The following is a 27361-nucleotide window of genomic DNA, read 5'->3' as shown; positions in this document are numbered from 1 at the left end:
CATCTTAAGGGGGGTAGGTTTGTAACATCCCAAATTTGCAATTTGGCATGTTATACACTAGATCATCATGCATGTCATATTTTCTTGCATTTTTGCCCGATCCTAGAAATTTCACGCAACTCAAGGACCTTCGGAGAGAGTTGGAGATTTCGTTATTTTCATATTTGAGACTTTTCTCGAATTTGAAAAGAGGATCATTTGATTTATTTATTTCATCTTCAATTATTTTTCCGGTGTCAAAAATATAAGAGAGGGAATAATATGACTTTCCCAAAATTGAGGAAAATGAAGATTTAATAAATAGATCAATTTTGGTTTGCCGGAGTTTTGTTCGCATTTTATTTGGATAGGGAAAATGCGCGTTTTCAAAAATTGCATTTTAGGTCCGGAGTAAAGTTCATTTTGTTTGGCTCATTTTTAGGAGTCGGGGAAAATTTACTTTAGAATTTTTGGAGCCCGTTTATATTTTCTTTTCTGTGTTTTTCTGCGCGCGAAACCGTTTAAAAAAAATCCCACAGGCCCGCCGGGCAAAGGCCCAGCCAGCCAGCCGCCGCTGCGCCCCAGCCCCAGCGCGCGTGCGCCAGCGCCAGCGCCAGGCGCAGGAGGCCGCCGCCTCGCCTCTAGCCGAGTCCGGCTTGGACTCTGGCCGGTTAGCCCCTCCCCTTTCCTTTGTTTCGTTTTCCTATTCCTACTCTATTTCTTGTCCCCTACCCCAAGAAACCCCCTCCCCTCCCCAATATAAATACCCCAACACCCCCCCTCTAAACCCATCAAATCAAGCCCCAAGCCCTCCACCGCACCCCACCCCATGCCCTACACCCCACACCCGCGCCGCCGCCGCCCTAAGCCGCCGCCACCGCACCTTGCCCACACCGCCACGCCGCCGGAGCCCCTCGCCGGAGACCTCGCCGGAGGTAGCCCCGCGCCGCATCTCTTCTTTTTCTCGGATCGTTTTCTTCTAATCGTTCCGATTCTTTTCTTCTCTTCCAATTCGTTTTCTTTCCGGTTCTTCTCTAAGCCGTTCCGGTTTTCTAGATCGGTTTTTGTTCCGGTTTTCTTCTGAAACCCTAGATCGAATTCGTTTTCTTTTTCGATTTAGTTGCCTTTGGACCGTTCGCCGGACCGTTCGTCCTAACGAACGTGATCACCGGATTCTTCTAGGTTAGCGAACGTCCGTTCGTTTAACTGTTCTTCTTTTTCTTTTCGTCGGATTTATTCCGCGTCTTTTCTGCGATCACGATCTCAGATCCGATCTTCGTTCTAGTTTATCTTCTCGCTCGTTTATCGGAATCAGGTGATTCAAGCGCCTAGAGTTTCGTCTCGAAACCACCGTTCTGTCTAATAAACTTAAACAAGTTTTTGCCCCGGTAAAATTTGACCTAGTTTCAACTTGCTAGAACCGAGTTGTTTTCTTCCGCCGTTTGTTTTTCGTTTCTTTGTTCGGTTCATTCTTTCTTTGCAACCGGAGTTCTTAAGTTGAACTTTTTGGTTCGATCTCTTGTTTGAGTTTTACCTGTGCATTAGATGAGTACTTATTGTGTGCTTGTTGTTTGTCTGCGATAGATCACCCGGATTGCGCCGCCTGTTACTTCGAAACCCTAGGACTCGCGGATCATCAGCAAGGCAAGTAACACTTTGATCATACCTTTTCTACAACCCATGTTTTATTGCATTAGATCAATCCTCTCACATTGCATGATTAGGATCTAATTAAATTGTGGGATGGGAAGTAGATGAGGTAGTACCTATTACCTGTATTATTATGAAACCTTTGGGAGTTACTTCTACGTTTGCTTATTATGCCATGCTATGCTAGTAGACGTGGATTGGGTGAGTGATATCCATGAAAGATGTGAGTTGATAATTTTAATGGTTTATCTAAGGTGGCAACTTAAACACACATCTGGGTGGATTGAGGCACTTGATGTCTATCAGGACTTGCCTGTTTTTTTCCGGACCGCCACCCAGGCTCAAAGGGATCATAAGATAATTCATGCTAGAAACTTTCGTGTGCAGCCACATGCTACTATGGGCTCTGGCATAGTTGATTAAGTTGTGCGAACTGTTACGGGGTGGACTAGCAGATGTAGGGGTTGTAGGTGGTACGGTCTACCCCACATGTAAGGTGCTAGCGCTTCTGAAAGACTATGTCTCGGTCATCTGTTTCTCAAACACCATGTAGTGCGAGAAAACAAACGGAGGCGATCGAGTCATGTGGGGACAAGTGCGCAACCTCTGCAGAGTGTATAAATTAATCATGATTAGCCGTGTCCCCAGTTATGGACAACTTGAGTATCTAGTACTTGAATATCATGTGAATCTCAACATGTTACTTCTAATTAATGTTGTTGGGTTTTAATTGTTCACTTAATTGGGATTGAGAATGCTGTCAACCATTCTCAATCTTTCACAACCACCATGATAGTTAAAATAAATTTATTCCTTTGCAGTAGGGAAAAATTGGCTTTACGCAAAACTGTAACCATAGAGCTTTCCACTAGCCATATATGCATGTAGTATAGCTGTTTCATTCCATTACTCTCTATGTGTTACTTTGCCAGCATATTCCATGTGCTGACCCGTTTTCGGGCTGCAACTTTCATGTTGCAGACTTTTCAGACGACGAGTAAGGTGCTTTTAGGTCGTGGTTCTATACTCAGTGATGCCGTTGGAGTTGATGGACCCATTTATCTTCCAAGTCTTCCGCTGTTATCGATACTAGATGGCCTTAAGCCATATTTATTGTAATAAGTTCATTTGAGACAACGATGTAATAAGTGTGTGATTGCCACTCTGCTATAAATCCTTCGATGTACTGTGTGGTGTCAGCATTACTGATCCAGGGATGACACCTAAGCACAGAGCACTTGATCCATTCGGGCAGGGCGGCGGCGGCGGCGCGGCAAAGCGGCGGCGGTCGGGTGGTGGTGGCCGGGGGGCGGGGTATATAAGGGGGGGTGCCTTGGGGAGAGGGCAAGAGGCGGCGGGGAGGGGAGTCCGGCTCGGACTCTCCGAGTCGGCGGCGCGGCGCGGCGCGACCGGTCCCCTGGGAGGAGATGGCGCGCGGGAGGGGACGGGCCGGCGGCTGGGCTTCGGCCCAGTTAGCCACGCGCACCTTTTTTTTTAAATAATTCCGCCGAACAGAAAACAAATTCTAGAAAATAAAATAAAAATCTAAAAATGCCAAAACAAATTTTCACCATCTAAATGAAATATTTAGAACGAGATGAACATTTTCTTGGCCCCTAAATGCAATTTTGAAAACGTGCAATTTTTCTAATGCAAAGAAAATTGCAATAAAATTCAAATAAAAACAAATATTTGATTTTAATATATTTCCTCCAATATTTCAATTATTTTGGAGAAGTCATATTATCCCCTCTCATATATTTTTAATATGAAATATTTTTGGAGAGAAAAATAATTAAAACAAAAAATCCTCGTTTCAAAATTTGATAAAAATCAAATTTGAAAACCAGGGAAATCCCCAACTCTCTCCGAGGGTCCTTGAGTTGCTTAGGATTTCGAGGATCGCGAGATGAAATGCAATAAAATATGATATGCAAGAATGATCTATGTATAACATTCCAAATTGAAAATTTGGGATGTTACAAACCTACCCCCCTTAAGATGAATCTCGCCCTCGAGATTCGGGTTGGCTAGAAAATAGGTGTGGGTGGTCTTTGCGAAGATCATCCTCTCGTTCCCATGTGGCTTCGTCCTCAGTATGATGGCTCCACTGAACCTTGCAAAACTTAATGACCTTGCTGCGGGTGACTCGACTGGCAAACTCCAAAATCTTTACTGGCTTCTCCTCATAAGTCAAGTCATTGTCCAACTGAATCACCTCCAAGGGTACGGTATCTCTTAGTGGTATGTCGGCCATCTCAGCATGGCACTTCTTCAACTGGGAAATGTGAAATACATCGTGAACTCCTGACAGCCCTTCAGGTAACTCCAACTTGTAGGCAACTTCTCCCATCCGTTCCAAAACACGGTATGGTCCTACAAATCTCGGGGCTAACTTTCCCTTAACTCCAAAACGTTTCACTCCTCACAAAGGTGATACTCGTAGATATGCTCTATCTCCAATTTCATAGGTTACCTCCTTGCGTTTCGAATCTGCATAACTCTTCTATCTGGACTGAGCTATCTTCAGTCTATCTCGAATCAGTTTAACCTTCTCCTCAGACTCTTTGATCAAGTCTGGTCCAAACAACTGTCGGTCTCCAACTTCATCCCACATCAATGGTGTTCTGCACCTTCGTCCATACAGGGCTTCGAACGGTGCCATCTTCAGACTGGCTTGGTAACTATTGTTGTATGAGAACTCTGCGTAAGGCAGATTGTCATCCCAACTAGATCCATAATCTAGCGCACAGGCTCTCAACATGTCCTCCAGAATCTGGTTGACTCTCTCGGTCTGTCCATCCGTCTGTGGGTGAAATGTTGTACTGAACTCCAATCTCGTTCCCAAAGTCTAGTGTAACTGATGCCAAAACTTTGAGGTAAACCGTGTTCCTCTATCTGATACGATGGTCCTTGGAACTCCATGCAGACATACGATCCTGGTCATATATATCTTGGCTAACTTTGCACTAGTATAAGTTGTTTTCACTGGGATAAAGTGTGCCACTTTGGTCAAACGGTCAACTACTACCCATATAGAATCATATCCTGATTTGGTCCTGGGCAATCCGGTGATAAAATCCATGCCAAGTTTATCCCACTTCCATTCGGGTATCGGCATAGGCTGTAACAATCCTGCTGGCTTTTGATGCTCTGCCTTCACTCTCTGACATACATCGCATACGGCCACATACTCGGCGATATCCTTCTTCATCCCTGTCCACCAGAAACGTTCCTTCAAATCCAAATACATCTTGGTGTTTCCGGGGTGTATCGAGTATGGTGAGTCATGAGCCTCCCGAAGTATTAACTTCCTGATCTCTGTGTTATTGGGCACATAAACACGGTCCTCAAACCATAAGGTGTCGTGCTCATCCTCACGAAAACCTTTGGCCTTTCCTTCGCTCATTTTCTCCTTTATCTCGGCAATCTCTTTGTCCTCCTTCTGAGCTTCTCGAATCTTTCCTAACAATGCAGAGTGAACCTCCATTGTTGCAACAAAACCTCTCGGAACAATCTCCAAACGTAGTTCCCGGAGATCCTCTGCTAACTACTTCGGCAATCCCATGCTCTCTAGGGTATTAGCATAACTCTTCTAGCTCAAAGCGTCTGCTACGACATTGGCCTTTCCTGGATGATAGTGCAGCTTCATGTCATAATCCTTTATGAGCTCCAACCATCTCCTCTGCCTAAGGTTCAGTTCCTTCTGGGTGAAGATGTACTTCAAACTCTTATGGTCCGTGTACACATCACAATGGTTTCCAATGAGGTAATGTCTCCAAGTCTTCAACGCATGCACTATGACTGCTAATTCCAAATCATGCGTGGCATAATGCAACTCGTGCGGTTTCAGTTGTCGCGAGGCAGACGAAACAACTCTTCCATCCTGCATAAGCACACTTCCAAGTCCTAAGCGAGAGGCGCCGCAATACACTTGGAAATCCTTACGTATATCTGGCAGTGTCAGCACTGGGGCTGTAGTCAAACGTTTCTTCAGCTCCTGGAAACTTGCCTCGCAATCTTCCATCCATTTAAACTTGGTATCCTTCTACAATAATTCTGTCATGGGCTTCGCGATCTTGGAAAAATTCTCAATGAATCTTCAGTAGTATCCTGCGAGTCCAAGAAAACTGCGGATCTCGCTAACTGAAGTGGGTGCCAACCATTCAGTGACTGACTGAACCTTGGTGGGGTCTACTGCTATACCTTCTCCTAATATAACATGTCCAAGGAATCCGACTTCCTTCAAGTGTCGTCCAAAAGGTGCTTCGTCATCCGGTTGTGCAAACTTGTTCCTTGCATCCGCCATCCTAAAGGGTAGAAAATGGAGAGGAGTCGAAAATGAGAAGAGAATAGTGATCTATGGCTTTTAGCTTAGTGGTCGTGTCCTACACTCAGCGTGTGCTCTGATACCATCTTGTAGCGACCTGACCTCAAACAGTCAAGTCTCTGTGCTTCAGTGTCATCCCTGGATCGGTAATGCTGACACACACAGTACTCGAGGATTTATAACAGAGTAGCAATCACACACTTATTACATTGATGTCTCCAAAGAGAACTTATTACAATAAATATGGCTTAAGGCCATCTAATGCGATAACAGCGGATGGCTTGGAAGATAAAGTGAGTCCATCAACTCCAACGGCATAGCTGAGCTGCATGGCAATGGCCTAACGAACCTTACTCCTCGTCTGAAAGTCTGCAACATAATACGTTGCAGCCCGAAAATGGGTCAACACATGGAATATGCTGGCAAAGTAACACAGTAGAGAAGAACGGAATAATGCTATCACTACATGCATATTTGGCTGGTGGAAAGCTATATGGTTATAGTTTTTGCGAAAAGACAATTTTTCCCTACAACAAAGGAATAGATTTTAATTTAACTATCATGGTAGTTGAAACATCATTGAGAAGGTTCCTCCAACTCAATCCCAATTAAAGTAATTATCAACCCAACAATATTAATTTAGAGTGATGAGATACTTAAGATACTCCAAGTACTAGATACTCAAGATGTCCATAACCGGGGACACGACTAACCATGATTAGTTTGTACACTCTGCAGAGGTTTGCGCACTTTTCCCCAGAAGACTCGATTGCCTCCGTTGGATTTCTCGCACTACATGGTGTTTGAGAAACGGATGACCGAGACACAATCTTTCAGAAACATTAAGTCTCTACTCCGGGCAGACCATACCAAACCTACAACCCACAACCTGCTGATCCACCTCTTCAAGAGCTTCACGTAACTTACTCAACTATGCTAGAGCCCATAATAGCTTGTGGCTGCACACGGAATTTTCTAGCATGAATCATCCCAATTCCCTTTGAGCCTGGGTGGCGGTCCATAGGAAGATCACAGGGGTACTCCGGGATTTCCAAAAAAATAGGCAACACTGGGTACTCCAGGTGCCTCAATCCACCCAGATGTGTATTTAAGTTGCCACCTTAAGTTGAACCATTAATTATCAATCTCACATCTGGGATGGATTTCACTCACCCAAACCACGTCTACGAGCATAGCATAGCAATATAAGCAACACGTAGAAGTAACTCCCAAGGGTTTAAATGTAACAGGGCAATAGGTTCTACCTCATCAACTACTTCCCAACCCACATGTTAATAACATCCTAATCATGCAATGTTTGAGGATTGGAACTAATGCATAAAAACTGGGTGATAAAGGGTATGATCAAAGTGTTACTTGCCTTGATGACGATCCGCGTAACCTAGAGACTCCAAATAACACGCTTCGCACTCCGGGAATTCTATCACAAACAAACAATAGCATACATAAGCACTCAAGCAAATAAGCATGGGTAAAAACTCAAATAAGAAGGTCTAACCAGAAAGTTCAACTTAAGAACTCCGGTTTGCAAAAAGAATCAAATCGAATGGAGCAACGAAACTCAAACGGCGAAAGAAAAAAGATCCGTTTACTAATCTAGACCTAGGTCAAATTTTACAGTAGCAAAAGCTTGTTCAAGTTGGTTACACAAAAAGAGGGTCTCAATACGAAGATCTAGGCGCTTGAATCGCCTGATTCCGACTAACGAGCAAAAAGATAAACTAGAACGAAAATCGGATCAGAAATCGCGATCAAAAATAATCGCGGAATAATCCGATAAAAGAAAACTGACAAACAGGCTAACAAACGAGCGGTCGTTATCTGTAACTAACAAGCAAAAACCATTTGTTAAAACTAACGTACGGACGAACGTCCGCTAAAAAGAAAAACCGGGAAAAACCAGCAAACCGAAAAAAAGAATTAGGTTTTTCTTTAAAAAATCAGATCGGTTTTCTTTAAAAAAGCCGGTGACTCCCTCGTCGGTCCGGCGAGTCACGGCGGCGACGGCGAGGCGAGGCGGCGGTGGCGGCGTGGCGCGACAAGGCGGCGGCGGTCAGGTGGTGGTGGCCGGGGGGGCGGGGTATATAAGGGGAGGGGGTGTGCGGGAGGGGATGGGCCGGCGGCTGGGCTGCGGCCCAGTTAGCCACGCGCACCTTTTTTTTTAAAAAAAATCCACCGATCAGAAAAAAAGTTCTAGAAAATAAAATAAAAAACTAAAAATGCCAAAACAAATTTTCACCGTCTAAATGAAATATTTAGAACGAGATGAACATTTTCTTGGCCCCTAAATGCAATTTTGAAAACATGCAATTTTTCTAATGCAAACAAAATTGCAATAAAATCCAAATAAAAACAATATTTGATTTTAATATATTTCCTCCAATATTTCAATTATTTTGGAGAAGTCATATTATCCCCTCTCATATATTTTTAATATGAAATATTTTCGGAGAGAAAAATAATTAAAACCAAAAATCCTCGTTTCAAAATTTGATAAAAATAAAATTTGAAAACCGGGGAAATCCCCAACTCTCTCCGAGGGTCCTTGAGTTGCTTAGGATTTCGAGGATCGTGAGACGAACTGCAATAAAATATGATATGCAAGAATGATCTATGTATAACATTCCAAATTGAAAATTTGGGATGTTACAATAAATGGTAAGGATGAGTCATGTCACATGTGTGTTTCTGATCTTACTGTTCTCAAGAGTGTTGTATTAGGAGATAGACAATATAACTTGGGGGCCATTGTTGCACGTAGGTTGCATAGTAATAGTAATAGTATTGATGGAGATTTCTTTGGTGGAATTTATGCAACCCGTTTAGCTGATTTTCTTGAGATACCCATACATGGAGATGATATTGAGTTGCCTCCGCTTATTTAGATATAATGCCATGGTTCGTCATCAGTTTGTTGAGAGGAACAATCAGTTCCTCTAGTACCGACTAATCTTCGACAGACGACGCACCTATCACGTCGCTCTCCCTGCTCCTGCTTTCTTTGACTTTCAGGCAAAAGGGAGATATGTTATAACCAGGGAGGAGGCGACCGGGTACGAGAGGAGGGCGGAGGCAGCTCGCTTCCAAGCTGCAGCTCATCAGGCAGCCGCTGCATCTCAGTACGACCCCAGCAACAACTTTGATCCATGGGCATAGACCAAGTTAGGACAAAAGCCTAAGCTTGGGAGAGTACGTATCTCTCACCGACATTACATTCATGTTTACACACTCATGCCAGTTGTCGGTGCCCATACCTTTTTCATTGTATCATCCATGCTAGTTTCTTTTCTTTTTAAGCGCTCTTCTTGTGTGTTTGAAAAACCTTAAGAAAAATCAAAAAAATAGTTGTAGCTTTTAGTTAGTTTACTTTCCATGCCTGTAGTAGTAGTAATTAAAAAGCAAACCCAAAAATATTTCATGTTCTTCTTTTGCTTGTTGGGAGCTTTCCCGTGTAAATAGTTTTGTTTCTTTTCTTTCCTTTGGGGGTCGAGAGGAGAAGACCATAATGAAAATGTTCAGTGGCTCTTATATGCATTATTGTTGATCTAACAAAGAGCCCATATTACATTGTCTTCTCCCATGAATTGAATGCTTGCAGATTCCAGCTTAGTCCAATGCACGTGGACTATTATTATTATCCACACTATTCGGTCGTGCAAGTGAAAGGCAATAATGACGATATATGATGAACTGATTGAGATGAGAAAAGATGGTATGAACTCGACCTCTCTTGTTTTTGTAAATATGATTAGTTCATCATTCCTGATTCAGCTTATTATGAAAGAAACATGTTTGCAATGACAATTAGAGATTATAGTTGCTTATGCCATGCTTAATTAGCTATGAGTTTATAATGGTTTACCTTGCGTGCGAACATGCTATTAAAATGGTTATGATGTGGTATGATAGGGTGGTATCCTCCTTTGAACGATTCGAGTGGCTTGACTTGGCACATGTTCACGCATGTAGTTAAACCAAAATCAACATAGCCTCTATGATATTTATGTTCATGGTGCATTATATCCTACTCATGCTTGCATTCGGTGTTGATTAATTTTAATGCATGTTCATGACTGTTATCGCTCTCTAGCTGGTAGATTCCCAGTCTTTTTCTAGCCTTTACTTGTACTAAGCGGGAATACTGCTTGTGCATCCAATTCCATAAACCCCAAAGTTATTCCATATGAGTCCACCATACCTACCTATATACGGTATCTACCTACCGTTCCAAGTAAATTTGTATGTGCCAAACTCTAAACCTTCAAATAAACATTCTGTTCTGTATGCTCGAATAGCTCATGTATCAATTAGGGATGTCTGTATCTTCCATGCTAGGCGGGTTATTCTCAAGAGGAGTGGACTCCACTCCTCATTCATGAGAAAATGGCTGGTCACCGGGATGCCCAGTCCCATGCTCAAATCAAATCAAAATAATTGCAAACAAAACTCCCCCAGGATTGTTGTTAGTTGGAGGCACCCGTTGTTTCGGGCAAGCCATGGATTGATGCTTGTTGGTGGTGGGGGAGTATAAACTTTACCATTCTGCTTGGGAACCGCCTATAATGTGTGTAGCATGGAAGATATCGAGATCTCTCGGTTGTTATGTTGACAATGAAAGCATACCGCTCAAAATATTATTCATCTCTATTTCAAAATTGAGCTCTGGCACCTCTACAAATCCCTGCTTCCCTCTGCGAAGGGCCTATCCATTTACTTTTATGTTGAGTCATCATCCTCTTATTAAAAAGCACTAGTTGGAGAGCACCGCTGTCATTTGCATGTATTACTGTTAGTTTACATTGAGTATGACTGTGACTAGATCTCTTTTACCATGAATTACAATGTCTAGTCAGTCCTTGATCTTTAAAGGTTCTCTGCATTTATGTTTTGTGGTCTCAGAAAGGGCTGGCGAGATACCAACTTGTTATATCATATTATGATTGTTTTGAGAAAGTGTTGTCATCCGAGATTTATTATTATTGCTCGCTAGTTGATTATGCCATTGATATGAGTAAACATGAGACCTAAATGTTATTGTGAATATGGTTAGTTCATAATCTTTGCTGAAAACTTGAATGCTGGCTTTACATATTTACAACAACAAGAGCAAATAGAGTTTGTAAAAGTTTTTCTTTATCACTTTCAGTTTATCAACTAAATTGCTTGAGGACAAGCAAAGGTCTAAGCTTGGGGAAGTTGATACGTCTCCGTCGTATCTACTTTTTCAAACACTTTTGCCCTTGTTTCGGACTCTAACTTGCATGATTTGAATGGAACTAACCCGGACTGACGCTGTTTTCAGCAGAATTGCCATGGTGTTATTTTTGTGTAGAAATAAAAGTTCTCGGAATGACCTGAAAATCAGCGGAGATTATTGTTAGAATATATAAAAAATATTAGAAGAAGAATCCATGTCAGGGGGCCCACACCCTGTCCACAAGGGTGGGGAGCGTGCCTAACCCCTTGAGCGCGTCCCCTGCCTCGTGGGCCCCCTGATGCTCCATCGACCTCAACTCCAACTCCATATATTTGTGTTCGAGGAGAAAAAAATCAGAGAGAAGGATTCATCATGTTTTATGTTACGGAGCCGCCGCCAAGCCCTAAACTCTCTCGGGGGGGCTGATCTGGAGTCCGTTCGGGGCTCCGGAGAGGGGAATCCGTCGCCATCGTCATCATCAACCTTCCTCCATCACCAATTTCATGATGCTTACCGCCATGCGTGAGTAATTCCATCATAGGCTTGCTGGACGGTGATGGGTTGGATGAGATTTATCATGTAATTGAGTTAGTTTTGTTAGGATTTGATCCCTAGTATCCACTATGTTCTGAGATTGATGTTGATATGACTTTGCTATGCTTAATGCTTGTCACTAGGGCCCGAGTGCCATGATTTCAGATCTGAACCTATTATGTTTTCATGAATATATGTGATTTTTTGATCCTATCTTGCAAGTCTATAGTCACCTATTATGTGTTATGATCCGTTAACCCCAAAGTGACAATAATCAGGACCATTACCGGTGATGACCGTAGTTTGAGGAGTTCATGTATTCACTATGTGTTAATGCTTTGGTCCGGACACTATTAAAAGGAGGACTTAATATCCCTTAGTTTCCAATAGGACCTCGCTGCCAGGGGAGTGTAGGACAAAAGATGTCACGCAAGTTCTTTTCCATAAGCACGTATGACTACATTCGGAATACATGCCTACATTACATTGATGAACTGGAGCTAGTTCTGTGTCACCCTATGTTATAACTGTTGCATGATCGATTGCATCCGACATAATTCTCCATCACCGATCCAATGCGTATGAGCTTTTCATATATTGTTCTTCGCTTATTTACTTTTCCGTTGCTACTGTTACAATCACTATAAAACCAAAAATGTTACTTTTATTACCGTTACTACTACTATCATATTACTTTGCTACTAAATACTTTGCTACAGATATTAAGTTTCCAGGTGTGGTTGAATTGACAACTCAGCTGCTAATACTTGAGAATATTCTTTGGCTCCCCTTGTCTTGAATCAATAAATTTGGGTTGAATACTCTACCTTCGAAAACTGTTGCGATCCCCTATACTTGTGGGTTATCACCCACCGCCACCACCTCAAGTTGACAACTTAGCCCGTTTTCCGAGGTTGAATCCGCCGGTGTTCTCTAGTAGCACCGAGCCAATTGTTGCTGATGATTGGCTCTGTAGGATTGGAAGGGAGTTGACCACCGCAGGTTGCATAGATGCTGAGAAGGTGCGCTTTGCCGCACACCAACTGGATGGACCCGCAGCCTCATGGTGGGAGAATTACACAACCACTTTCCCCATAGCTAATGTCACCTGGGATCAGTTTCAGCAAGCATTCCGCACTGCACATGTCTCATCTAGAGCTATGAGTATGAAGAAGCGTGAGTTCCGCAACTTACGCCAAGGAAATCGTATTGTGGGGCAATACGTGGATGAGTTTAGTAAGTTAGCTCGCTATGCCCCAGATGATGTGGCCACAGATGCCGCGAAGCAGGAGAAGTTTATGGAAGGGATAAATGATGAGCTGAGTATGCAGTTGATGGTGGCAACATTTACTAACTACCAGGAGTTGGTAGATAGGGCCCTCATGATTTAAGGCAAGTAGCAACAGATAGAGAGCCGCAAAAGGAAGTATGGACAGGGGAAGTGCAATTCTGGAGCTCAGTAGAAGCCTCGTTTTACCCCAAACTCAGGAGGACGTACCCATCATAAACATGGAGGCCATACTCACAATGGAGGGATTTCACATAACCACAATGGCCCCAAGAATGGTAATGGGAATGGAGGAAACAACGGTCAGAACCGTTTCAACCCCACTACACCCGCCAAGAAGGATCTAAGTCACATTACTTATTTCAAGTGCGGGAATACTTGACACTGCGCCACTGAGTGCCCTGAAGCAAAGAATGGAAATGGCAATGGAAGTTCTGGGAATAATCCCAACCCGTTCACCAGTACAGGTGAACCACGTTAACGTGGAGGAAGTTGAAGAACAACCGGATGCAGTTATCAGTAAGTTTTTGATTAAGTCATTTACTACCATTGTTCTTTTTTACACTGGTGCATCACATTCATACATATCAAAGGGATTTGTGGATAAGTATAAGTTGCCCACCAAAGCCCTTAAGACACCTATGCTAGTAAGCTCGCCAGGAGGGGAGTATATGGCAAGCAGAGGATGTTTTCAGATGCCATTAACCATAGGTAGGCACGTGTTCCCGCCATACCTAATAATTTTGGAGTCACAAGGATTGGATGTGATACTAAGCATGGATTGCCTATCGATGTATGGAGGAAATATCGGTTGTGCTAGTAAGTCAATTCTCCTCACCACCCCTGAGGGAAAAAGGATCAAGTATGTATCTAGGCATGCGCCATGGAGGACCCAAGTAAATTCACTCTCGGGAGTTGTTCAGGAAGAAGTGCCTGTTGTGAAGTATTACCCGGATGTATTTCCAGAGGAATTACCAGGCATGCCACCAGATCGAGACATGGAATTTTTAATAGAGCTGCTGCCAGGCACTGGACCAATATCGAAGAGACCGTATCGGATGCCCGCAAACGATCTGGAGGAAATAAAGAAGAAGATTAAGGAGTTATTGGAGAAAGGTTACATTCAACCAAGTTCATCACCGTGGGGAGCACCAGTGCTCTTAGTTGAGAAGAAGGATGGATCATTGAGAATGGTTGTTGATTATCGAGCATTGAATGAAACGAGATCAATAACAAGCACCCACTACCGGTGATCAATGATTTGTTTGACCATCTGCAGGGAGCTAAAATATTCTCCAAGATCGATCTTCGATCAGGATACCACTAGTTGAAGATCCGAGAACAGGATATACCTAAGACTGCTTTTACCACAAGGTATGGGCTATATGAGTACACGGTCATGTCATTTGGATTAACTAACTCCCCTGCCTATTTTTTGGATAAGTTTGTTGTGGTGTTCATTGATGATATATTGGTGTACTCGAAGAATGAAGAGGAACACAGGGAACATTTGCGATTCGTGCTCAAGAAGCTCAGGGAACACTAGCTATATGCCAAGTTCAACAAATGTGAGTTTGGTTGAAGGAAGTTGGATTTCTTGGACATATTATATCAGGAGAAGGCATAGCAGTAGACCCTACCAAGGTTCAGTCTATCACTGAGTGGTTGGCACCCACCTCAGTTGGAGAGATCCACGGTTTTCTGGGACTCACAGGATATTATAGGAGATCCATTGAGAATTTTTCCAAGATTGCGAAACCCATGACAGAGTTGTTGAAGAAGGACACCAAGTTCAAATGGACCGAGGGATGTGAGGCCAGTTTTCAGGAGTTGAAGAAACGTTTGGTTACAGCCCTAGTGTTGATTCTTCAGGATATACGCAACGATTTCCAAGTGTATTGCAACGCTTCTCGCTTGGGACTTGGAGGTGTACTTATGCAAGATGGAAGAGTTGTTTCATATGCCTCACGTCAGCTTTGACCTCATGAGTTGAATTATGCCACACGTGATTTGGAGTTACCAGCCATAGTGCATGCGCTCAAGACTTTGAGACATTTTCTTATTGAAAACCGTTGTGATGTATACACGGACTATAAGAGTTTGAAGTATATTTTCACACAGAAGGAGTTGAATCTCAGGCAGAGGAGATGGTTGAAGATGATAAAGGATTATGATATGAAACTATATTATCATCCAGGAAAGGCCAATGTCGTAGCAGACGCTTTGAGCCACAAGAGTTATGTCAATACCCTCGTAAGCGGAGGATTACCAAAGGAGTTAGTCGACGATCTCAAGGAACTTCGTTTGGAGATAGTTCCAAGAGGATTTGTTGCAGCAATGGAGGTTCAGTCTACGTTATTGGGAAGGATTCAAGAAGCTCAGAAGGATGATAAGGAAATAGCTGAGATAAAGGAGAAGATGAGCAAAGGAAAGGTGAAAGGTTTTCATGAAGATGAGCACGAAACTTTATGGTTTGAGGATCGTATTTATGCGCCCAATGATGCGGAGATCGGGAAGTAAATACTTCAGGAGGCTCATGACTCACCATACTCGATTCACCCCAGAAACACCAAGATGTATTTGGATTTGAAGGAACGTTTCTGATGGACCGGTACGAAGAAGGATATTGCAGAGTATGTAGTAGTATGTGATGTACGTCAGAGAGTTAAGGCAGAACACCAGAAGCCAGCAGGTTTACTTTAGCCTATGCCGATACCCGAATGGAAGTGGGACAAACTTGGCATGGACTTTATCACCGAATTACCCAGGACACGATCGGGATATGATTCTATCTGGGTAGTAGTAGATCGCTTGACCAAAGTGGCTCACTTTATCCCCGTGAAAACCACCTATACGAGTGCAAAGTTGGCCAAGATATATATGAACAGGATCGTATGTCTGCATGGAGTTCCGAGGAGCATCGTATCAGATAGAGGAACACAATTTACTTCGAAGTTTTGGAATCAGCTGCACTAGACTTTGGGTAGCAGGCTAGAATTCAGTACAGCTTTTCATCCGCAGACAGATGGACAGACCGAGAGAGTCAATCAGATTCTGGAAGACATGTTGAGAGCTTGTGCGCTAGATTATGGATCTAGTTGGGATGACAATTTGCCTTACGTGGAGTTCTCATACAACAACAGTTATCAGGCTAGTTTGAAGATGGCCCCTTTCGAAGCTTTGTATGGAAGAAGGTGCAGGACACCATTAATGTGGAATGAAGTTGGAGACCGTCAGTTGTTTGGACCAGATTTAATCAAGGAGTCTGAAGAGAAGGTTAAGTTGATTCGTGATAGACTAAAGGTAGCTCAGTCCAGGTAGAAGAGTTATGCCAATACTAAACGGAAGGAGGTAGTCTATGAAATCGGAGACATGGCATATCTTCGTGTGTCACCACTGCGAGGAGTTAAATGATTTGGAGTTAAAGGAAAGTTAGCCCCGAGATTTGTAGGGCCATATCGAGTTTTGGAACGTATGGGAGAAGTGGCCGACAAGTTGGAGTTACCCGAAGGACTGTCAGGAGTTCGCGATGTATTTCACGTTTCCCAGTTGAAGAAGTGCCATGCAGAGATGGCCGATATTCCTCTGAGAGATACAGTGCCCATGGAAGCAATTCAGTTGGAGAGTGACCTAACCTATGAGGAGAAACCCGTCAAGGTTCTCGAGTTTGCCAGCCAAGTTACACGCAGAAAGGTTATCAAGTTTTGCAAAGCTCAGTGGAGCCACCATACCGAGGAGGAAGCCACCTGGGAACGAGAGGAAGACCTACAGAAATATCACCCACACCTATTTTCTAGCCAACCCGAATCTCGAGGGCGAGATTCATCTTAAGGGGGGTAGGTTTGTAACATCCCAATTTTCAATTTGGATGTTATACATAGGTCATCATATGCATATCATATTTTTTTATTTGCATTTGGTTGTCATCCTAGAAATCTTAAGTAACTCAAGGACCCAAGGAGAGAGTTGGAGGTTTCACTAAAATTTCATATTTGAATTTATTTCAAATTTGAATAAAGGATCAATTTGATTTTAATATTTTCCCTCCAATTTTTCAATAACAAAAAAATGAGAGAAGATAAAATGACTTATTCATCCAGAGAGAAATATTGGAGAAGAAATTTTAAAATCAAATTATTATTTTTATTCGTATTTTATTTGCTATTTTATTTGAATTAGAGAAAAATATGCATTTTCGAAAATTGCATTTTAGGCCAGAAAATTGTTCATCTTGTCCTAAATATTAGGTTTGGACGGTGAAAATTGTTTCTGATATTTTTAGAATTTTTTATATTTTATTAGGATTTTTCTTCCTCGGTGATTTTTTTAAAAAAAAACTCCGTCAGACCGAACTGGGCCGGAGGCCCAGCCGAGCGCCACCGTCTCCCGCTCGAAGTCCCGGTCGCCGCCGTCATGGAGTCCGAGCCGGACTCCACCTCGCCGCCGCCCCTCCCACAAGCAAGCACCCCCGGCCCCCTTTATAAGCCGCCCCACCCCCGGCGCCCCCTCCATCTCGCCAGCCGCCGCTAGCCACCGCCACCGCAGCCGCCGCCTGCTGCTACTGCCGCCGCCAGCCACCACGCGTCGCCTCGCCGATGCCGCCGAATTCCGCCGCCCGCCGTTGACCTCGGCGCCGCCGTTGACCGGTACAAAACAACCATTCGATTTTCTTCGGTTTTTTTGTTTAGATTAGATCAGTTTTATTTTTTTAGGGTTCGCTAATTAGTGAACGTTCACCCGGTTAGATCGTTTTAACGAACGATTTTCGTTCGTTAGCCTCTGTTAGTGAACGTTCGTTCGTTAGACTTTTCTTTTAGTTTAAATTTTTCAGCCAGGGACCTATCAACAAATACTTTTACCACAGGTTAGTCCCTGAACTTCAAACCATCATTACGTTTTACTCGTTTATCCAAATCTAGTGAAACTAACGCCAAAATCTTCGTCTTGTTCCCCCTCTTTCCAGATAATCAACTTGAAAATGGTTTTGACAATCTAAAATGTGGTTTCAAGCAGATTTGAATTCGATCTTCTTTTGATCGTAGTTTGAGTTTCGTAACTCCGATTCGATTGATTCTATTTGCAAATCGAAGCTCTTCTTTTGAACTTTCTGTTTGTATCTTTTCTCTTGAGTTTTACCTTTGCATCTTATGCTTTAGTGCTTACGTATGCTATTGTTTGTTCATGATAGAGTTTCCGGAGTGCGAGGCTTGCTACTACGAATTGCTAGGGTTTTCAGATCGTCAGCAAGGCAAGTAACACTTTGATCATACCCCTTATTACCTAGTTTTTATGCATTAGTCTCAACCCTCAAACATTGCATGAGTAGGATCTGTTAACATGTGGGTATTGGGAAGTAGTTGAAGAGGTATAACCTATTGCCCTTTCATATTCAAACCCCTGGGTGTTACTATGTTATGCTTATATTGCTATGGTATGCTTGTAGACGTGGATTGGTTTGAGAGATTCGTGAAAGATGTGAGAGTTATTATTAACTAATGGTTAGCTTAAGGTGGCTACTTTAATACACATCTGGGTCGATTGGCTGGGGCACCCTGGAGCACCCAATGGTTGCCTGGACACCTGGAGCAATCCAGTGTTGTCCTAGGATATCCCGGAGTACCCGTGTGATCATCCTATGGTTTGCCACCCAGGCTCAAAGGGATCATAAGATTGTTCATGCTAGAAACTTCCGTGTGTAGCCACAAGCCATTATGGGCCCTGGCATAGTTGAGTAAGTTGTGGGAATCCTTTCCATGATGGGCTAGCAGATGTAGGGGATTGTAGGTGCACCGGCCTATCTATCGGTAAAGGGGGCCTCTTCGGGAAGACTGTGTCTCGGTCATCCGTTTCTCAGACACCGTGTAGTGCGAGAAATACAACGGAGGAGATCGAGTCTTGTGGGGAAAAGCGCGCAAACCTCTGAAGAGTGTACAAACTAATCATGGTTAGCCATGTCCCCGGTTATGGACATCTTGAGTATCTGGTACTTGAATTATTGGTTTGATCTAATCAATTTACTTAATTAATTTGTTGGGTTATAACTACTATTTTGGGATTGAGTTGGAGGAACCTTCTCAATGATTTCAACAAACTTTGTAGTCAAATAAAATATATTCCTTTGTTGTAGGGAAAAACTTGCTTATGCAAATGATAACCATAGAGCCTCCACCAGCCGTATATGCATGTAGTGATAGATGTTATTTGTTCATTGCTCTATAGTGTTATCTTGCCAGCATATTCCATGTGCCGACCTACACAAGCTGCAACATATTATGTTGCAGAGTTTTTAGACGAAGAGTAAGGTGCGCTAGGTCGTTGTGATGCACTCAGTTTTGCCGTGGAGTTGGATGGACTCTACTACCTTCGAAGCCTCCATTGTTATCCTATTTAGATGGCCTTCAGTCATATTATTGTAATAAGTTCTCTTTTTAGACATTCGATGTAATAAGTGTGTGATTGAACTCTGTTATAAATCCTCGAGTACTGTGTGTGCCAGCAATACCGATCCAGGGATGACACTTAAACACAAAGACTAGACCGTCTGAGGTCGGGTCGCTACACTCACCTCATATTAGAGGGAACGATGTTGGTTCTATCATCCTTAAGATTATTCATAGTGATCAATAGATATAAATCCCAAGTGACACAACAACTATAGCTATGCTCCCCGGCAACGATGCAAGAAAAAGGTCTTGATAACCCACAAGTATAGCGGATCGCAACAATTTTCGAGGGTAGAGTATTCAACCCAAATTTATTGATTCGACACAAGGGGAGCCAAAGAATATTTGTAAGTATTAGCAGTTGAGTTGTTAATTCAACCACACATTGAGATTAAATATCTGTAGCAAAGTGATCAGTAGCACAGTAGTATGGTAATTTGATAGTGATAACAGTGAGAGTAGCAACAATAGTAACAACAGTAGTAATTGTTTTGTAGTAGTTGTAACAGTAGCAGCAACAGTTGTAACTTAGCAAGAACAATCTATGAAAAGCTCATAGGCATTGGATCGGTGATAACGTTGGATAATATTCATCATATAACAGTCATAACTGTGAAGCCCCCAATTTGACCGTACACTAATCATACACGCAAACATGTACGATCAAGATCAGGACTCAGGGGAAGATATCACAACACAACTCTAAACACAAAATAAATAATACAAGCTTCATATTACAAGCTAGGGGCCTCGAGGGCTGGAATACAAAAGCTTGATACACAAGAGAGTCAGCGGAAGCAACAATATCTGTGTACAGACATAAGTTAAACAAGTCCGCCTTAAGAAGGCAAACACCAAAGCAACAACGATCGAAGAGGCAAGGCCTCCTGTCTGGGACCTCCTAACTACTCCTGGTCATCGTCGGTCTCCATGTAGCAGTAGATGATGAGGTGGCATCTGGCTCCTGGGATCCATCATTTGGTTGCAACAACCGAGTATAGGGGAAAAGGGGTAGCAAAGCAACCGTGAGTACTCATCCAAAGTACTCGCAAGACTTACATTATAACTATACTAAGTATGCATTGGTATCAAGTGGAAGGGTTGTATCTGTGGACTGAACTACAGCCAGAAGAGAGGGGAAAGCCTAGCCTATCGAAGACTAGCATCTTCAAGCAACTCCAAGCATCTTGCAGCATGTAGAAAAGTAAAGAATAGCATTTTATAATTTAACAAGCATGTTGTAGTATTAATGCCCAGAGATCCTTCCTCGACTCCCTGCGAGAAAGCAATACCGGAGCCCCATATCCATCACATATCTCAAGTATCCATTTCTAGTTGTGATAGATCAGGATACAAGTTTGAACATCCATTACCGTGGACACGGTATTCGAATAGATAACTTCCCTGCAGGGGTGCACCACATTACCCAACACGCTTGATTACTCCGGCTGGACACACCTCCCTGGGTCAATGCCTAGCCTCGAAAGATCAACACGTTGCAATCCTACCTAGGCTCAGCAGAGAGGTCCCCGCCGGTCTACATCCTAAGCACTCTAGGGTCTTGGGCCCATCGCCCGTTGCACACCGGGTCGTTGCGAGAAGGGCGGACCAGGCTCCACCACTACGGAGTGGTGCCGACCCAGCCGTGCCGCAATGCCGAATTGGATGTCTGACAGAGCTTCGGCTGATACTATGACGCCGAGTGCCCATAACTATTCCCGCGTGGTGGTTAGTGCGTAAAGGCCAAAGGCCAACTCAGAACAAATACCCAAACCTTTAGTGTGTTAGGAGCTCATGGAGACAAGCAGAGACTCACGATCGATGTGACCCTGTCGCCCCGTATCGTGGACTTACGGCAAGGGCCCAGAATGTCTGGTCGTCCCACGTAAATATCTCGCGGATGCTCTTCGGGCACGCCCGATTTTCACATCAACTCGTGGGTACCCCTCAAGGCCGACCTGACTTTAACAAAGGTCTCAAGTAAAGTCCAGGTAACCATGTGTCCAAAACATCAAGGGGGAAACCCCGAGGAATCACCCTCGAGGGATTCCACTCGATGTAATCGTCAAGCTGAACTTAGGAGGAATCACCCTTGAGGTTCGCACTTGAGGTGTTGTACGACAGAGTCGTATCGACAATGGTGAAGGAGGAATCACACCCTTGATGACCACGAGCGAATAACTACACTACAGAGTTATCATCATGAGTGTGTTATGAGGTATCACCATCGGCACTCGATAGTAGCTCTGCATTCGAGCAACAAAGGGGGTGTGAAGTGATGTGTCGGGCTATGGTCGTCGATCACGTTGATCAAGTCGTCGATGATGAAGCAGGGGTAACAAGGACAAGGTGGGGTCACTGTTGGATCACTAACCAACTTATGCTAAGCAGTTTTGGATAAGCAGGTAGGTAACAATAAGCAGGTTACAAAAGCAGGATATGCATTAGATATAGGAGCAATCAATAACAGTAGCAAAATCTAATGCAATCATGAGAGAGAATTAAATGGGTTATATCGTAATGTTCAAGGGGGGTTGCTTGCCTGGAAGCTCAGATGAGAAGGAGGGGTCGTCGGTGACGTAGTCGAACACAAGGGCATCAGCAGCGGTCTCGAGGTCTACCGGAGAAGAAGAGGGGGAATAAACGGTAAATACAAAGCAAACCGATGCACGACATGACTACATGCAGAGCTAGGTTGTTCTAACACGGTGCTACACGATACTAGAAAAGGGGGAAAACATCCCGGAATGTTTTCCCAAAGTTTGGTAATTTTGGACAGGTGAAATGGAGGGGGCGGTTCCACGTTCACTATGCTAGGGACGTGTGGCAGACGAACAGAGTGCGTATTCGGATTTGTTATGTTTTTCTGAGGAACCTTCATGTACAAAGTATTTTCATTCAAGTTACGGATTACTTTATATGATTTTCCAAAGTTTTAAAAATATTCTGAAAATTCCTGGAATTATTTTAATTCGAATTTAAACAGTAAAAGGCTATGGGTACCCAGAAGTATACCCAGTGGAGGATCAAAGAGGCTGACGGTGGGGCCCTGTTGACCGCCCCAGGTGTCATTGACTACTATTTAATAGGACAATTAAGTTAGGTTAATTAGCACAAGGGGATCCACCAGTGAGTGAATACTTAAGTTAATTAACTAAACAACTAATTAATTATCTTATTAATTATTTTATATTTATTATTATTACTTTTTAACTAAAACTAAATAAAGGGGGGCACTAGGCACTGGCCCAGCCGAACTCCCCTGTGGCTGGTTCGAATAGGGGACACCGGCGGCCATGGCCGACATTGTAGGGGAGCACAGAGGGCGGCCCTGTTGCGGCCAGGCGTGGGAGGCTATTGCTGAGCGGGGACAGGCGCAAAGGTGGATGCGGCTGATACATCTCCAACGTATCTATAATTTTTGATTGTTCCATGCTATTGTATTATCTATTTTGGATGTTTTATATACATTAATATGCTATTTTATATTATTTCTAGGACTAACCTATTAACCTAGAGCCCAGTGCCAGTTTCTGTTTTTTCCTTGTTTTTGAGTTTGGCAGAAAAGGAATACCAAAGGGAGTCCAAACGGAATGAAACCTTCGCGGTGATTTTTCTTGGACCAGAAGACAACCAGGAGACTTAGAGATGAAGTCGGAGGAGCCACGAGGCGGCCACAAGGACGGAGGGTGCGCCCAGGGGTGTAGGGCGCTCCCCCACCCTTGTGGGGCCCCCGTGACCCTCCTGACCTAATTCTTTCACCTATATATTTCCAAATATCCCCAAACCACCAGAAGCATCCACTAAAACACTTTTCCACCGCCGCAACCTTGTGTACCCATGAGATTCCATCCAGGGACCTTTTCCGGCACCCTGCCAGAGGGGGGTTTGATCACGGAGGGCATCTACATCAACTCTATTACCCTTCCAATGAAGCGTGAGTAGTTTACCATAGACCTACGGGTCCATAGCTAGTAGCTAGATGGCTTCTTCTCTCTCTCTCTCTCTCTTGCTCAATACCATGTTCTCCTTGATGTTCTTGGAGATCTATCCATTGTAATACTTTTTTGCGGTGTGTTTGCCGAGATCCGATGAATTGTTGATTTATGATCATCTTATCTATGAATATTATTTGAATCTTCTCTAAATTCTTTTATGCATGAATTGATATCTTTGTAATTCTCTTTGAACTATCGGTTCGGTTTGGCCAACTAGATTGGTTTTTCTTGCAATGGGAGAAGTGCTTAGCTTTGGGTTCAATCTTGCGGTGTCCTTTCCCAGTGACAGTAGTGGCAGCAAGGCACGTATTGTATTGTTGCCATCGAGGATAAAAAGATGGGGGTTTCATCATATTTCTTGATTTAATTCCTCTACATCATGTCATCTTACTTAATGTGTTACTCTATTCTTCATGAACTTAATACTCTAGATGCAGGCAGGAGTCGGTCGATGTGTGGAGTAATAGTAGTAGATGCAGAACCATTTCGGTCTACTTGACACGAACGTGATGCCTATATTCATGATCATTGCCTTAGATATCATCATAACTTTGCGCTTTTCTATCAATTGCTCGGCAGTAATTTGTTTACCCACCATATTATTTGCTATCTTGAGAGAAACCTCTAGTGAAACCTATGGCCCCCGGGTCTATTTTCCATCATATAAGTTTCTATTTTCCATCATATTAGTTTCCGATCTACAATATTAGTTTCTGATCTACTATTTTTGCAATCTTTTACTTTCCAATCTCTAAACCAAAAATATTTACTTTATATTTTAATTTTATTTATCATTCTCTATTAGATCTCACTTTTGCAAGTGACCGTGAAGGGATTGACAACCCCTTTATCACGTTGGGTGCAAGTTGTTTGATTGTTTGTGCAGGAATTAGGTGATTTGTGTGTTGTCTCCTATTGGATTTATACCTTGGTTCTCAAACTGAGGGAAATACTTATCTCTACCTTGCTGCCTCACCCTTTCCTCTTCAAGGGAAAAACCAACGCAAGCTCAAGAAGTAGTGGGAAGAATTTCTGGCACAGTTGCTGGGGTGATCTACGCCAAGTGAAGACATACCAACTACCCATCATAAACTCCCATATCTTGCATTACTTTATTCACCATTTGCCTCTCATTTTCCTCTCCCCCACTTCTAAAATGATTTTGAAGAGATTTGCCCTTTTTATTCGCCCCTCTTTTGTTTGTCTTTTCGTTTGCCTTTATGTCTTACTTGGCTCGTTTGCTTATTTGCTTGGTATAATTGTGTGTTTATTGAAAATTAGAAGCAAATAGTTTATCGATCCTCATCCAGTTGCTAATATTTTTAAAAGATCCAACTATGATGAACCAATTGCTAGTGAGTTGAGTGCACTAGATTATCTTTATGAAGTTTTGCTTGAAATTCGTGAATCTAAAAATTGTGATGAAGTGCTTTACGAAGTGATTCACGATAGATCCTTGAATAAAAAGCATGATTGCAATGATATTATTATAAATTCTATTAATGTCAATTGTGCTAATAGTATGCAAAACTCTAAGCTTGGGGATGCTAATTTTTCTATGTCTACTACTTGTTGAAATGATTATGATTGGGGTGATTCTTCTTATGATCTTGAAAATTTATTTAAGCCCCATGATGAATATGAGATTGATAATATTATTTGCAATAATATTGAAAGTGGGTTTGGAAGAGTGTCAACTTTAGATCCCACATATTTGGAGAATGTTCAATCTTATGAATTTTTTTATGAAAGTGGGTTTGGAGAGGTCATGACTTTATTTGATGATAATCACACTATTTTGGAAGAGTGTAAACTTTGCATGCATGTGGACCATGTTGAGAATATTTTATGTGATAGTTATATTGTTGAGTTTGATTATGATCCTACATGTAATTATTATGAGAGAGTAAAATATGGTTGTAGAAATTTTCATGTTACTAAATTACCTCTCGTTATGTTGAGATTGCTATTGTTTCCATCTTCTTCCTTGCATATTGTAGTTTTTGCTTGCTATAGTAATTTGTTTGCATATAAAATTCATATGCATAGGAAGTGTGTTATACTTAAAATTATTTGTTACACGTTTTATGATGCTCTCTTTGTGTTTCAGTTGCTATCTTTCATGTGAGCATCATTAAAATTATCAATGCCTAGCTAAATAGCTTTAAAGAAAAGCGCTTGTTGGGAGACAACCCAATATATTTCCTTTCTGTTTTGCAATAAATAATTCATCTAGCCTGTAGTTAGATGTGGTTTTTGTGTTTTAATTAGTGTTTGTGCCAAGTAAGACCTTTGGGATGGCTTACGGTGATAGTTGATTTGATCTGGCTGAAAAACAAAAACTTTTGCACTCAGGAAAACAATTCTCATTTTTCACAGAAGCACAATAAAATACCGATTATTGTTGTAGAAGATTAATAAACAAATTTCTTAGGTCATCCTAATTTTTCAGAAGTTTTGGAGTTACAGAAGTTTTCGAGAAACACAGATTACTACACTGTTCTGTTTTTGACAGATTTTGTTTTCTATGTGTTGTTTGCTTATTTTCATGATTCTATGGGTAGTATCAGGGGTTATGAACCATGGAAAAGTTGGAATACAGTATATATTACACCAATATAAATAAATAATGAGTTCACAATAGTACGAAAAGTGGTGATTTGTTTTCTTATACTAACGGAGCTTACGAGATTTTCTGTTGAGTTTTGTGTTGTGAAGTTTTCAAGTTTTGAGTAAGGATTTGATGGACTATGGAATAAGGAGTGGCAAGAGCCTAATCTTGGGGATGCCCAAGGCACCCCCAAGGTAATATTCAAGGACAACCAAGAGCCTAAGCTTGGGGATGCCCCGGAAGGCATCCCCTCTTTCGTCTTCGTCTATCGGTAACTTTACTTGAGGCTATATTTTTATTCACCACATGATATGTGTTTTGCTTGGAGCGTCTTGTATGATTTTAGTCTTTGCTTTTTATTTTTCCACAATCATCCTTTCTGTACACACCTTTTGATAGGGATACACATGAATCGTGATTTATTAGAATACTCTATGTGCTTCACTTATATCTTTTGAGCTACGCAATTTTGCTCTAGTGCTTCACTTATATCTTTTTAGAGCACGGCGGTGGTTTTATTTTATAGAAATTGTTGAACTCTCATGCTTCACTTATATTATTTTGAGAGTCTCTAAACAGCATGGTAATTTGCTTTGGTTATAAATTTAGTCCTAATATGATAGGCATCCAAGAGGGATATAATAGAAACTTTCATATAAAGTGCATTGAATACTATGAGAAGTTTGATTCCTTATGATTGTTTTGAGATATAAAGATGGTGATATTGGAACCATGCTAGTGAGTAATTGTGAATTTGAGAAATACTTGTGTTAAAGTTTGTGATTCTCGTAGCATGCACGTATGGTGAACCGTCATGTGATGAAGTCGGAGCATGATTTATTTACTGATTGTATTCCTTATGAGTGGTGGTTGGGGACGAGCCATGGTATTTTACTAACAATCTATGCCCCTAGGAGCATGCACGTAGTACTTCGTTTCGAGAAATAATAGATTTTTGCAATAAGTATGTGAGTTCTTTATGACTAATGTTGAGTCCATGGATTATACGCACTCTCACCCTTCCACCATTGCTAGCCTCTGTAGTGCCGTGCAACTTTCACCGGTACCATACACCCACCATATACCTTCCTAAAAATAGCCACCATACCTACCTATTATGGCATTTCCATAGCCATTCAAAGATATATTGACATGCAACTTCCACTGTTCCGTTTATTAAGACACGCTTCATCATTGTCATATTGCTTTGCACATCCCGGTACACCACCAGAGGCATTCATATAGAGTCATATTTTGTTCTAAGTATGGAGTTGCAATTCTTGAGTTGTAAGCAAATAAAAGTGTGATGG

The sequence above is a fragment of the Triticum dicoccoides genome, chromosome 3A, assembly GCF_002162155.2.
Source record: "Triticum dicoccoides isolate Atlit2015 ecotype Zavitan chromosome 3A, WEW_v2.0, whole genome shotgun sequence".
In the NCBI taxonomy this organism is placed as follows: domain Eukaryota; kingdom Viridiplantae; phylum Streptophyta; class Magnoliopsida; order Poales; family Poaceae; genus Triticum; species Triticum dicoccoides.
This window is presented reverse-complemented; position numbering follows the sequence as displayed.